Source organism: Octopus sinensis, unplaced genomic scaffold, assembly GCF_006345805.1.
Source record: "Octopus sinensis unplaced genomic scaffold, ASM634580v1 Contig12568, whole genome shotgun sequence".
NCBI lineage: Eukaryota > Metazoa > Mollusca > Cephalopoda > Octopoda > Octopodidae > Octopus > Octopus sinensis.
This window is the reverse complement of record NW_021832612.1, coordinates 9821-23311: the sequence shown is the minus strand read 5'-3', so window position 1 is coordinate 23311 and position 13491 is coordinate 9821. Positions and strand designations below refer to the sequence as shown.

The following is a 13491-nucleotide window of genomic DNA, read 5'->3' as shown; positions in this document are numbered from 1 at the left end:
ACAGATTAGCAAATGTTAGAAGAGATATCTTCAGAAATGCCAGACTCACAGATGCAGAATTAACCTCTATTAAAAACGTGGTAGAGAATGACTTAAATGTAAGTCAGGAAAGAAATAACGAAGCTGAGAAGAGGCATGTTGGGCCACAAGCATTGACTGAAAGGCGACCATCTGCCGAAACGACTCAAGATCCTGAAGAAGAAGGAAAATATAATGACCCTAGAAAAACAGCCCGGAAAATGATGTCGAAACAGAATTTGAAGACCACATATTTGTTGAACAACACAGAAAATCTATCATTGAAATGAAGCAAGAAGTTCTGAATGAGCTTGCAGTTGTAGGCCATGCAACTATGAATGATAGGGAACCACTCCATAAACTCTCAAATGCACACCAACATAAAACACAAATAAAAATTGGCAACTGCGTTACACAAGAAATCATACAACAACTAAAACCCGATCTTAATAAATTCAATGAAATTATTTACTCTGTCGCTAAGGTAATCGAAAGACGTTGTTTAATACCCCAAAAGCCAATAATACCAAATTCGAAAAGAAAATCAAACTGGAGGAGTAGAATTGAAACTGAAATTGAATCATTGCGAAGGGAGATATCAATATTAACTGAGCTAATCTCTGTAAATGATGTAAGATCAAGAAAAGGCAGGAAGATTGTGAGAAAATATGGACACTCAACAAGAGAAGAACTAATGTCAGCGAAAGAAACACTTAAACAAAAAGTTCAAGCAAAAGCTCAGAGAATACGCAGATTTGAGAAAAGAATCAAATTCTACAAACAAAATATGTTCAAATCCAATGCCAAATCATTTTACAGGGAAATAAGGAACGAAAAAGTAACCATTGAAAATTCACCCCTAATGGAAGAAATTGAAAACCTTTGGAAGGGGATCTGGAGTGATGAGAAACCATACAATGAAAATGCAGAGTGGATCAAACGCACCCAAGATGCCTAAAAAAATCTACAAGAACAGGTATGGGAAGACATCTCAATCGCCGACATAAGGAGGGCACTAACGAAGGCTCATAAGTGGAAATCCCCTGGTATTGATAGACTACCAAATTTCTGGCTCTCATCACTCTCGTCCGCACACAAAATGTTAGTAATACTATTTAATAGTATCATGAAAGACCCGGAAAAAACACCACATTGGATGGTAAATGGTATTACTTACCTCCTCCCCCAAAATAACAAAACGAAAGACCCAAAAAACCACCGGCCTATAACATGTTTATCTACTACCTGTAAGATTTTGACATCTATTCTAGTAGAGAAAACATATACGTTTATGGTAGAGAATAACCTCTTTCCCACTGAACAAAAAGGATGCCGAGGAGGCTCATACGGATGCAAAGATCAGCTCCTAATTAATCGCATGATACTTGAGAACTGCCATAACAAGCGCAGAAATCTCAGCTCTTCATGGATTGATTATAAAAAAGCCTTTGACAATACCACATTCGTGGATTCTGAAATCACTGAACATTTTCAAAATTTCTCCTGTGATTTCAGATATTTTAAAGTATAATATGTCACTATGGAACACGAAGCTCCAATTATATCATTCTAATGGAGTATTGCACTCAAACAACATTAGCATCAACTGCGGAATTTTCCAAGGTGACTCACTTTCACCACTAATTTTCTGCATAGCACTAATACCACTCTCAAGTGAACTGAATAGAACAGGATATGGCTACAAAATTGACAACAGGAAAAAAAGCCATCTATTTTATATGGATGACTTAAAGCTATATGGCAAAGATGATGAAGAGCTTGAAGGATTATTACAATACTGTGAAAGGATTCAGTGATGATATCGGAATGGAGTTCGGCCTTGAAAAGTGTGCCAAAGCCAGTTTTAAGAAAGGGAAATTGGTAAAGTCTAGTTCAATTGAATTAGATGTCGAAATAGTAATAAAGGAACTTGAGCAGGAACAAATCTATAAATACCTAGGAATAAATGAAGGCTCTAGTATCCAGCATACAAGCATGAAAGAGAAGGTTAGGAAAGTATGTTATAGAAGAGTTCGAGCAGTCCTGAAGTCTGAGCTGAATGCATATAATTAGGTGTTAGCCATAAATTCCTTAGCAGTACCAGTTGTTCTTTATAGTTTCCATATGCTTAACTGGAATACCAGTGAAATAATGAAAATTGACAGAAAAATCTGCAAGCTACTGACTTGCAATAAGATGCACCAATAAGATCGCCTTTACCTTCCCAGAGCTCAGGGAGGTCGAGGTTTGATCCAGCTTGAACTTACATACAAAACCACCACAATCGGACTGGCCAAATACCTCGAAGCAACCAACGATTGGATGCTAAAACTTGTTGAAAAAACATGAAAGACCAAAAAAACATCACTCTATTCTCAAAGAGAGCAAAAAATTCACTGCTGATCTCTTAGATACCCATCAGATTGAGCAGGCTGAAGTGATGATATCGGGATGGATAGTGCAACATAAGGCTTGGGTTTCGTTCTTTCTCATGAAAATCTGCCACATCATCTTCCGTAGCCATTCTCTCATTGCCAGTTCTTTGCTGACCAACTCTCCATTGCTATCGTACCTAGTTGTTTGTTTGCTTGTCGCTGCTGAATTTGTGGCAGCGTCGTGTTTTCCCTGGAGTCCTGTTTCTTCAGCCGATCAGTATTTGTCCGTGTTTCTGTTTCTTGTGGTGTTTCCATTGCACGGCTTTTCTTTGTTCTCAATTGGTACACATTTTTCCGTGCCTCTGTTTCTTCTGGTAGTGCCATTGCACAGGTTTCTTGCATTCTCCTTCGCTTTATTTCGAGACACTGCGACAACCATACCGTAGACTTTTTTGAAATTTCCAAAAGACCATCCTTATGATATTTTTATCAGTGAATTGCAGTGTGACACTTTTTATCAAAAAGATGAGCAAAATAGGAATTTTAACTGAAAACTATTTAAAAACTTATTGAAGTTCTTAAATACTTATAATTGAAAAAAAATCCTTTTTAATGGGGCTATAAAAATTGTTTTAGTTTTTGCTAACAGTTTTTATTTGAGTTAAGTTTTTAATTATAGAGTAGCTAATAAAAGCTATTATTTTCAGTTTTTATAAATCTAAGTATTTTAAAATTTTAATTTCAGCTGCAATATTTTAAATACAAATATGCTTGTCCCGCGCTTTTCCCAGCTGTAAAAAACTTGTTCTGTACTTTTTCATCAACATTATATCGATTCCGTCATTGATTTTACTGCTTCTCAAGCAGACATTTAATTATTTGAAACCATATTCTGTATTCACAGTTTTTATTTCTGAGTGTAGCCTGTATGAACATGTTTGTATTCATTTGTTATCTGCTAAACCTTATTCAACTGGTTTTTGTCACTGAACCATCTGACAAACTCCTCTGTTACTACGGTGTTTGAAACACTTTCACTTTCACTTTCCGATATACAAATACGTGTCCTTGAGTCAACGCTGGAAATCCTTAGACTTAAAACGAATATAAAAATAAATCTATTGGCTTATGTCGTGTTAACATGCAAATTGGAAGGGATTTTCCTTCTCTTCTAACGATCGTATTTCAGTTTAATGATTTCGAGGGAAAGATGTTCGATATAAGTCGACGATTGGAAGAATCAATAAAACGTGACAAAATTGCATCCGGTATTTAGTCGCGAAGCTTACCATCCTAAGTTCTTTTCGCACTCAAATTAGATTCACCTTTCATTCTTCCTCCAAGTCAGTTTAGTATTCCTTCAAAGAACCCTAAATATGAATGGAATTATTATACATACATACATACATACATACATACATACATACATACATACATACATACATACATACATACATACATATTTATGCAAGATATGTAACACACCGCCTAAATAGCAATTAGCAGAAATTAGGCTTCTCAAAACCAGAAAGGAGAAAGCTAATGGAGAGACAACAGATCCAGTTCATCACTGGAACTGTAAAAATCTGTAAAACTGGCCAGAAATTTATCATTTAAACATATATGAGCATGTATAGATATGCAGCTATATGCATGAGAATACATACATAAAATATACAAATCTGCACACACATACACAAACATATACAAACATACATACATACGAATACATACATATATACTCGCATGCATACATACAGACGGACATACATACACATACATACCTAAATACATGTATGCGCATATATACATACATACATATATATATATATATATATATATATATATATACATACACATACAAACATAAATGCATACATATTTATATTGAAAATGCGAGCAAGAGAAATAATATTCTTAAGATTATAAACCTGGAAAATTACAGGAAAAGTTATTAGACATGAAAATATTTGGATTTAGAAAATATTAGCTTTTATTAAAACTAAAAATTTCATTACAGGTTATTACTTCTATTTGTGTGTGCGTGTTACTTATATGAAAAATTAAAAATAACTCAAAATATTTTTTGCACTTTAAAACATATTCATTTTTTAAATTATTAATTAATAATTAGAATGTTGAAAATAGTAGAATATAATTAGTACAATAAATAGAACAATACAAAATTAGTTATATATTGCTGTAAAATCTACCTATAACTACAAATCCACAGTAAAATTTGCTGGAGTTATTGCCTGAGTTATTGCCAAGTCTTCCCATTTTTAGTCTTGATGCCTATTTTTCACATGAGGAATTTGCCTACCATGTATACTATTTTATTTTGTATAAAGCTTTAGTTATATACTCTCTCTTTTACTCTTTTACTTGTTTCAGTCATTTTGACTGCAGCCATGCTGGAGCACTGCCTTTAGTCGAGCAAATCGACCCCGGGACTTATTCTTTGTAAGCCCAGTACTTATTCTATCGGTATATTTTGCCGAATCGCTAAGTGACGGGGACGTAAACACACCAGCATCGGTTGTCAAGCAATGCTAGGAGGACAAACACAGACACAAAAACACACACACACGTACATATATATATATATATATTATATATATATATATATATATATATATATATAATATATATATATATACATATATACGACAGGCTTCTTTCAGTTTCCGTCTACCAAATCCACTCACAAGGCATTGGTCGGCCCGGGGCTATAGCAGAAGACACTTGCCCAAGATGCCACGCAGTGGGACTGAACCCGGAACCATGTGATTCGTAAGCTAGCTACTTACCACACAGCCACTCCTGCGCCTATTGGGACTTCTGTTTCTCTGTATTCATGTGTATCAATATTTTAACAAAATGATAGTACCTTTTTTTTTATCAAAATCAAATAAATTTTAATATTCACATTTTATCCTTAGCTGCAATATTTTAAGTAATTTTTTTATGCATTTTACCATATATAATAAGTTGTCTTGAACTTTTCCAAGTGTAATAACTTGTCCTGTAATTTTTCAAGTTTATAATCTTAAGGATATTGAAAAATAGAGATAAAGAAATAATTGTATTCTCAAACGTAGGATAATGCTAACAACATAGCATTAGTAGGATAAACTATCCATATTTTGTAGAAAAATCTGTTGGCGACCAGCCATGAGACTCGAACTTACATACCTATGACTACGCGGTAAGGGCTTTACCATTAAGCTAAACTGCCGAGCGACAAGTTCTTCTCCAATTTTCGGATATTTACTTCTAGCTTTATAAGACGCTATCATACAGATGAAGAAATAATCTTATTCTCAAACGCATGGTGATGCTAATAATATAGCATGAACTGGAGAAATTAGCCATATTCTGTTTCTTGACTTTCAACTTATTTTGTATAATACGTACGATAGCGTCTTTTAAAGCTAGATTTATACATCCTAAAATTGCAAAATAATTCGTCGCTGGGCAGTTTAACTTAATGGTAATCGCAGGGATGTGAGTTCGAGTCTCATGGCTGGCCAACGACAGATTTTTCTAAAGAAATATGGATAGTTTATCCTATTCGTGCTATGTTATTAGCATTAACCTGCGTTTGAGAATAAAATTATTTCCGTATCTTTCAGTTCCTCTCATCGCTTCTAAACCAAACATTGTTGACTTTCAATGTATTTTGAATTTAAATTAAGAATATTATTTCTCTTGCTCACATATTTTGCATGTAATCCATGTTTTTTGAAGGCTATGCTGCTATTACGCTAATTAATAACGTGTCAATTAGTGGTGTCGTTTATAATGTTTTTCCTTACCTCAGCGACGCCGGTAACATATATCATAAGTCTCCTTATAGAACCATATTCATAAAAATGTATAGATCTATACTATCACACTCAAGTTTAAGGAACAAACATACATAACATTTTTTGTAGAAAAAAGAAATTTCAATGCATAAAATCGATTTCATGAAATCCCTCGAACTGATAAAAACAAATGAATAAAGTAAAATAAAATTTAATTAAACGAACGTGAATAAACAGGGGATACTGATAATGAATAATGCAGTTACCATACACACACTTACAAAACATAGACACACACACAGGGATATACACATGCGCAAATAAAGACACATACAACAGGAATACAAAATAGCAGATCGTTAGGAAGGAGAGACACAAAAAAGAAAAGAAGAAAGCAAAGGATCACTGATGAGGTGACAGAAGTGTGACGAAAGAACTCTGGCCGAAATACGATTAATATGAAATAAAGCTGAAGTAAGCGAGCACCAAATATATAGTGCACGTATTTTCATTGGCTAAACTGACAATATGACATCCCCAAATACAACATCTGTTTCAACAAACGAATTCACATCAAGAACCTTGCAAAACAATTACATACATACATACATACATACATACATACATACATGCACACACACACACACACACATATATATACACACACACACACACACACATATATATACACACACACACACACACACACACATATATATATATATATATATATATATATATATATATATACATGTGTGCGTGTGTCTGTTTATCCCTCATCGTTATGTGACAAGCAGTATTGGCATATTTATATCCCTGTAACATAGCAGTCCGACAGTAAGGAACCGATACAATAAGTACCAGGCTTATAAAACAATAAGAACTGGGGCCGATTCATTCGACTAAAGCTCTCTAAGGTGGTGCCCCAGCATGGCCACACTTTAATGAATGAAACAAGTAAATGATAAAAAGAAGAAATAATTTCCAAAGAAATTCCTTATTTTTGCGGTTTTCTTACAGGATTCCAACAATTTTATCATTTTGGAAATGATTGTGAAATTTCTTCGTGTAGCGCTAGTTTTCTACAGAATCATTTTATAGAGAAAACATCGTATTTATACACAATCACTAAATATTATTATGGAACACATTAAAACTGCCATTGAGTTTGATTTTAAAAGAAAACTGGAAATGTGTGGAGAGAAATGTAAGAATATTCAGCTTACCAAAAATTGTGGACAACCTGCGAAATAGTTTGAGCATTTTGAAACGTTGAAAGTCTTGAAACTGCAGAGCGAACCGTTGAGTGTCGAGTGCCTGAGAGGAAATTGTAAAAATATATTTTCTCGACATCGCCGTCTGTTTTATATTGGTCTGAAGGATATTTGTATTGCGTCATTGGTGGGGAGGAGGGCCTCATCATCATCATCATCATCATCGTCATCATCATCATCATCATCATCATTAGTTGTAGTGGTAGTTATAGTAGTAGGAACAGCTGCAGCAGTATCCTAACTACTATGAAGACGATGGTGATTCACACAGGTACGAAGATGATGATGGTGATTATGGTGGTGGTGGTGATGATGATGGTGATGATGATGGGGATGAGGACAAGGATAAGGCCAGTGGGGTGGGGGTGGATTACCGCATAATCAATAAAACAAAACAACGGAAGCAGATATAAAAGGTCCCTGAATAAGGTTTGTTTAAGAATGATGAATAAAACACACATCTTTCAAGAGGTGCCCATATTGTCAGCCATTAAATGACATGCTCAACTGTTTAAGATCAAACAACCGACAAGCAAATCTGTGATATTGAGCAGAATATTTGCTGTAGCCCATCTTTTTATACCTGGACAAAACAATGTACAAGATGACACTTCCAGTCAGTTACGATCAGAAGCCATGAGATTATTATTGCTTATTATTGTTAATTTTTTGTTTCTTTCTTTGAAGGTTGATAAAATAATACCCAAGTGTTCTATTGGTACTCGGGTAAATTTAATAATCTTATAAATCATCCAAAGTGTGAATGGATTTCTAAGAGAAGACTAAAAAGGAAAAACGTTAGCAATAAAAATAAATTAACAAAAGAAATAACTGAATTAAATTGATTTTATTTATGAAGAAATACACATTTTATCTTATATAATTATTATTAGCAAACGTGATCCGTTGAAGTCTTGCTCACATTTCATTGAGAAGTAAATAATTTTGGGGTGAATTCCATTAAAGGTCAACAAGTTTCTTTAGTAAACACTTAGTGTCAGTATATGAAAAGGCGGTACATGTAGAAGATATCATACATAAACGTGAACAATCCAGAACCGAGTGAGCATCCATTTGGGCCTTGGTAATAAGGTTGTGATATGGATTTTGTTTGAAGGAAAATGTTGAATAAGTTGTCAAATCCTTAATATCTTTTTCTGCAGTAGAAAAAAAAGCAAGAGAAAACAAGAAATATAACAACATAAATGAATCTGTTTCACTTCGTTGGAAGGTACAAGGGAAACGAATGGATATGGTCTATTGATTCGATAGATCGATTTTATTAATGTTCCGTTTGGACATCTTTAGAGTAGTGCGAGTATGGAGTGAGATCCTGAATGTTGTATAATCTAGAAATGAAAGATTGGGGATAATAATTGATGCAGGATGTGATCTGGTTGGTGTAATAGCATGTATGACGGGAGAAGGAGAAGTGGCATGTGGCTGGGTATCTCGGGGAGAGGAATTATAAATTTACTGCTAATATATTTAACTAAGAATTAGGACTGTAAGTAGAAGAAATAATGCGATGAAGAAGAGAGCGACATTAATTTCTCTTATTTTTTCGACAAGAACTGGAGACAGAAGATCAATGAATTAAAGATGAGAAACAAGAAAAAGAAAAAAAAAGCACACAAAAAAATAAGCAAAAATAGGTCTTACTGTCAACGAAATAATAAGAGTCGAAAACTCTTATACCACATCCCACAGAGTTAATCTTGTCCAGTGTATTTGACTGTTTGAAATCATTCCAAAGTTCTGAAATGGAATCAAAATAGTTTCTTATTCTTCTGATGGTCTTAATATCTTTCGTGATTTCTTTAATATTAATCAAGAAATCCTAATCTCTTTAATGCAATCGACTTCCCTATTTATATATAAGACAATTTTATATAAGAAATCATTACTTCTTTAATATATGTTGAGTTTTATTTACTATCCTTTATTTCTAGTAATAACTCAAGGCCCCAGGTATGAAGGGACTGACGTTTATAAAGATTCTAGCTTCTTTCGAAATGTACTTCAAACATGTCTTTGTATGTATAACGGTATAATTGTAACGGGAAAGGCGTAACAGGCACGATGTAGCAAGTTGCTTGTAACACGTAGAGATGTGACAAGTTGGCGAAAGACTGTGCATTGCTTAGATAATATTTCTGGATGCACTGCAAAGAACTGCTGTAGATTTTACTTACGCGGTTCTGCAACTGCGACGAGTGGGAAGTAAACACAAAATTTAGTTAGTTTTGATGGATAATCTATTACCATGGCAGTTGTTAATAGTGATCCCTAACTTGAGGGGGATAAATGGGGCGAAGCTCCCGAGAAGGTGTCATAGTTAACTGTTTGGAAGTTGCAGAGGAAAGAGAATATTTTTCTCTTGGTATCTCGAATTTATTGCAGTACTAAAGTCAAGTTAGACCATTGACAATAGACCGGATTGGGTTAACAAGATTAAACCCTGTCTCATCTAAAATGGTGGCGATTTAAATAGGTAAAACGAATGAATTCTAAACATAAACGGCGAGAACAATATAAACAAGCGTGAAGATCGAGGTTTCGATTCTTGGTAAGGAGTCCGGTGTATATGTCTTACAAATATAATTAGTCCGCATTGGAGTAGGAAAAATGATTTTTTTTCTGGAACAGTTCAGAGAAGCCTGTAGAATAGATCGGAATTAATTTTAATATGTTATCTGCAATGCTAAAGCGGCGGACTGACCGAATCGTTAGCATGCCGGACGAAATGCTTAGCAGCATTTCGACCGTCTTTACGTTCCGAGTTCAAATACCGTCGAGGTCGACTTTGTCTTTCATCCATTCGGGGCCGATAAACCAGGTAGCAGTTGGATACTGAGGCCGATGTAATCTGTTAACACCACCCCTGAAATTGCTGGCCTTGTGCCAAAGTTTGAAACCAATGCATTGCATGCAATGTATATCAGAGAAAAAAACCCAGAGGATTCATTTTCATGATTTTTATTTAAAGAAGGGGGTGGAGGGGTGAGAGAGCGTGTAGATTGTGTTATTATGTCTATGTTAATTTTCTTTTTTAAAACTTAATCAAATGAGAAGAATTAACAACCATGAAAGATTGCAGGACTTTCGATAAGAGGAAGAAAATATGTCACACTGGTTACCATTAATGGCACGTGAGATTTCCTTCTAACTTCCTGTTGGACTGGAAGTTTGTGGCTTCAGCGGATTCTCGAGTTCTTGTGCTTGCTGGTGCATCAGCCGCAAACAATGCATGTGTATATGTGAGAGCTATGTGTGTGTGTGTGTGTGTGCGTGTGTGTGTGCGGTATGTGTGTGTATGCTGTGTGTGCGTGGATTAAATCTTCCATGCTGAATCCCTTCTGTTGCATCACCTAACAAACAAAGAAATTTTGGAAGGGAATTTGCAGTAAGAAGCAGCGTATCTATCACTGAAATGAAGCAGGAAATTCTGAATGAGCTTGCAGTTATAGGGCATACAAATATGAATGATAGAGAACCACTTCATAAACTCTCAAATGCACACCAACATAAAACACAGATAAAAATTGGCAACTGCGTTACACAAGAAATCATACAACAAATAAACCCAAGCTTAATAATAAGTTAAATGAAATTATTTACACTGTTGCTAAGGTAATCGAAAGACTCTGTTTAACACCCCAAAAGCCAACAATACCAAATTGGAAAAGAAAATCAAACAGGAGGAGTAGAATTGAAACTGAAATTGAATCATTGCGAAGGGAGATATCAATATTAACTGAGATAATCTTTGGAAATGATGTAAGATCAAGAAAAGGCAGGAAGATTTTGAGAAAATATGGACACTCAACAAGAGAAGGTCAGCGAAAGAAACACTTAAACAAAAAGTTCAAGCAAAAGCTCAGAGAATACGCAGATTTGAGAAAAGAATCAAATACTACAAGCAAAATATAATGTTAAAATCCAATGTCAAATCATTTTACAGGGAATTAAGGAACGAAAAAGTAACCATTGAAAATCCACCCCTAATAGAAGAAGTTGAAAACTTTTGGAAAGGGATCTGGAGTGATGAGAAACCATGCAATGAAAATGCAGAGTGGATCAAACGCACCCAAGATGCCTACAAAAATCTACAAGAACGGATATAGGAAGACATCTCAATCGCCGACCTATGGAACTATGGAACACAAAGCTTCAATTATATCATTCTAATGGAGTATTGCGCTCAAACAACATTAGCATAAACTGTGGCATTTTCCAAGATGACTCATTTCGCCACTAATTTTCTGCATAGCACTAATACCACTCTCAAGTGAACTGAATAGAATAGGATATGGCTACAAAATTGACAACAAGAAAATAAGCCAATTATTTTTATATGGATGATTTAAATCTATATGGCAAAGATGATGAAGAGCTTGAAGGACTACTACATACCGTGAAAGGATTCAGTGATGATATTGGGATGGAGTTCGGCATTGAAAAGTGTGCCAAAGCCACTTTTAAGAAAGGGAAATTGATAAAGTTAAGTTCAATCGAATTAGATGTCGAAACAGTAATAAAGGAACTTGAGCAGGAACAAACCTATAAATACCTAGGAATAAATGAAGGCTCTAGTATCCAGCATGCAAGCATGAAAGAGAAGGTTAGGAAGGAATGTTTTAGAAGAGTTCGAGCATTCCTGAAGTCTGAGCTGAATGCATATAATAAGGTGTAAGCTATAAATCCCTTTGCAGTACCAGTTGTTCTTTATAGCTTCAATGTGCTAAACTGGAATACCAGTGAAATAATGAAAATTGACAGAAAAATCCGCAAGCTACTGACTTGTAATAAGATGCACCATCCAAAGGCAGACGTGGATCGCCTTTACCTTCCCAGAGCTCAGGAAGGTCGAGATTTGAACCAGCTTGAACTTACGTACAAAGCCACCACAATCGGACTGGTCAAATACCATGAAGCAACCAACGATTGGATGCTAAAACTTGTTGGAAAACATGAAAGACCGAAAAAACATCACTCTATTTTCAAAGAGAGCAAAAAATTCGCTACTGATCTCTTAGATACCTACAAGATTGATCAGGCTGAAGGAAATGCGCCAACTGCTGCTGCAAAGAAAATAAAATTACTTGCAAAGACAAAAGCACATGAAAAATTAGCTAGCAGATGGGAACAGAAACCTCTGCATGGCAAGTATGTGACCTGTAACAAACAAGCTGATGTCGACCAGAAACATACGCATCAATGGTTACGAAGCTCAGGGCTAAAAGCAGAGAGTGAAGGTTTCGTATTAGCTGCTCAAGACCAAAGCTTATTAACCCGGAACTACCAAGCCAATGTGATGAAAAATGGAGCTGACCCAAAATGCCGATTCTGTAACGATAAGATTGAAACAATAGACCACCTAATCTCAGGGTGCAGAATATATAAGCTAAGCTAATATATATAATATATATAAGCTAATAAACCGGATATTATTATAAAAGATTAGACGAAAAAGGCGTGTTTATTAATTGATATGAGTATTCCTTGCGATCACAATATAGCGGCGAAAGAATCTGACAAGATCAGTAAATATAAAGACTTGCTAATAGAAATTGAAAAAATGTGGCATCTCAAGGCGACTACAGTACCAGATTGTAGGATCTCTAGGAATGATAAAAAAAGGTACTGAAACCTATTTGAAAATGATACCAGGCTTACCATTCCTACATGAAGTGCAAAAAATCGTGTTAACTGGAACGGCTCATGTACCGAGAAGGGCATTATCGCTGTGAAAACAACATCTATTCATGAATTTATTTATTTATTAATTTTTTAAATATATATTTTACCTGTGAATTTGCGTGTGTAATCTGGGAATGCATACAATGAGCTTCTCTGCCCAAGGTGTACGGAAAACACTCGGCGAGAAACGGAAGAAAATTTGAAGAAAGAGAAAAATGATAATAATGATAATAATAATAATAATAACAATAATAATAATAATAATAATAATAATAATAATAATAATAATAATAATAATAATAATAATAATAA

General features: G+C 34.8%; 1 long non-coding RNA gene across 1 annotated transcript; it reads right to left on the bottom strand.

The window, feature by feature from the left end:
* Window positions 1-256: 256 nt before the first annotated feature.
* On the bottom strand, window positions 257-11024 carry LOC118761354. The gene is made up of 3 exons (XR_004997311.1): window positions 10906-11024; window positions 3386-3388; window positions 257-293 (listed from the first exon to the last, which is right to left on the bottom strand). It is a non-coding gene; the product is annotated as an uncharacterized LOC118761354 (long non-coding RNA).
* Window positions 11025-13491: the final 2467 nt, after the last annotated feature.